The 1,542-nt window shown below is 35.3% G+C and overlaps 1 protein-coding gene across 1 annotated transcript in view; it reads right to left on the reverse strand.

Moving 5' to 3' along the window:
* LOC100175212 overlaps positions 1-1,542 on the reverse strand; it is a gene marked incomplete at its 3' end in the record, with an annotated part of 276,802 nt that overhangs the window by 139,165 nt on the left and 136,095 nt on the right. The gene's annotated exons all lie outside the window — the stretch shown is intronic.

The raw sequence follows: 1,542 nt of genomic DNA on the forward strand, positions 1-1,542 counted from the left end.
TCAGGATGAATCCAAAATTGTGGTACTATAACAAAAATATAGAAACANATAGATCAATCTATTCAAATTCCTTTTTTTACAATTGCACGGCAACACTTTACCCAATTGCAGCTGCTAACAAACATAAATTGTTTTCTTCATAATTATAACAAATATAATTTATGTATGTTATTCCTGAAATATAATAATGTTCAATATGTTTTGGGGATGGGCCGAATTAAATCCTAATATTCAGCGTTATTCGACGTATTATTATATATTCCATCCAATCCGAATATGCATGGTTAATTCTGAATACTTTCTGTTGTGCACAAATAACCATACACACACACTAGTAAATGCAGAGTAATTTCTTGACCCCCTGGATATATTGTTAGGAATTTACTCTAGGAAAGTAACAAATCCCAGCGCCTGCGAATTGCCGAGTGCCTGGTGTTTCCTGGTATGATTTCGCAATTAAAAGCGAAAAAACATAAAACTATTTTATTTAAATATTACAAAATCTTCTGTAACAATTATAAATAAATTTAGTTTGTTTAAAAAACGTTTACACTAATTCTACATTCTGCAACACTAACTCGTCATCTTGTGCAGCCTCTTTGATTGTGAACCAGGTGCGATTTTGATCACAGGCGGCTTCAGACTATAACCGAACGTGCTTTATGTAGAGCCTAATATAGAGTTTAACCTTTGATGGCTTGTGGCCAATAGTGGTCCGCTGTCTTTGTCTGCATTCTGCCAGCGTTGACTGACAGAATTTTAATTAATTTCTCGACACATTGGTTAGTTAGTTAAAAGTTCCTGTAAGGCAGAAATTGAATATGAAAATCGGTATTATGACGTAAATAATCAACAAGTGAATCCCTAAGTAAACTGTGTAAATAATGACTTTATCATGCGTAGCATAGATTAATGTTGCTACCGCGGCCGAATGCAAGTGGTAAATTAAAAGTGCAGGTTGATTTACGCACATATTAATATGGAAACATGCGCATTACGCGACTGTGAAAGTTCAAGGCTGATTTAAAACCATATTTCCACTTGGCAAATTAAACAAACCTGGAGATATGTAATCGAGTGTGTGCGTTATTTTGTGTTAGTCAGGCGATGCTTTTATCAGGCGAGTTGTGTTTATACGCGGCCATTTTCTAAACAAAAACTTGCGCACCCCTCCCCCCCTTTTTAAGTTCCTGGATACCCCCCTGATCCGTGGTATATCGATAAAAAATACATTTACAATGATTCTTTAAAAACTTACGTGCGAGTTGCTCTTCTGTTGGTAGTGGAAAATCATGATTATGATACCATTGACGTGGCATAAATATTTGAGTGCCATCAGACCAATGAAATGACCTCAAATCTTCATTAGTTCGGGCAAAATCCAACCACATACCATTGAAATCGTAGTATCCAGGATAATTATTCTGTTCTTTTGCCCGAAACCATATTGGTGAATATACCTTTAAAATAAAAACTAATAGTATGACACAGCACCAGATAAAACATTATATTACAGAGGGTTCAGTGTCACAAAGCTCCATA

This window comes from Ciona intestinalis, unplaced genomic scaffold (genome assembly GCF_000224145.3).
Source record: "Ciona intestinalis unplaced genomic scaffold, KH HT000047.2, whole genome shotgun sequence".
In the NCBI taxonomy this organism is placed as follows: Eukaryota; Metazoa; Chordata; class Ascidiacea; order Phlebobranchia; family Cionidae; genus Ciona; species Ciona intestinalis.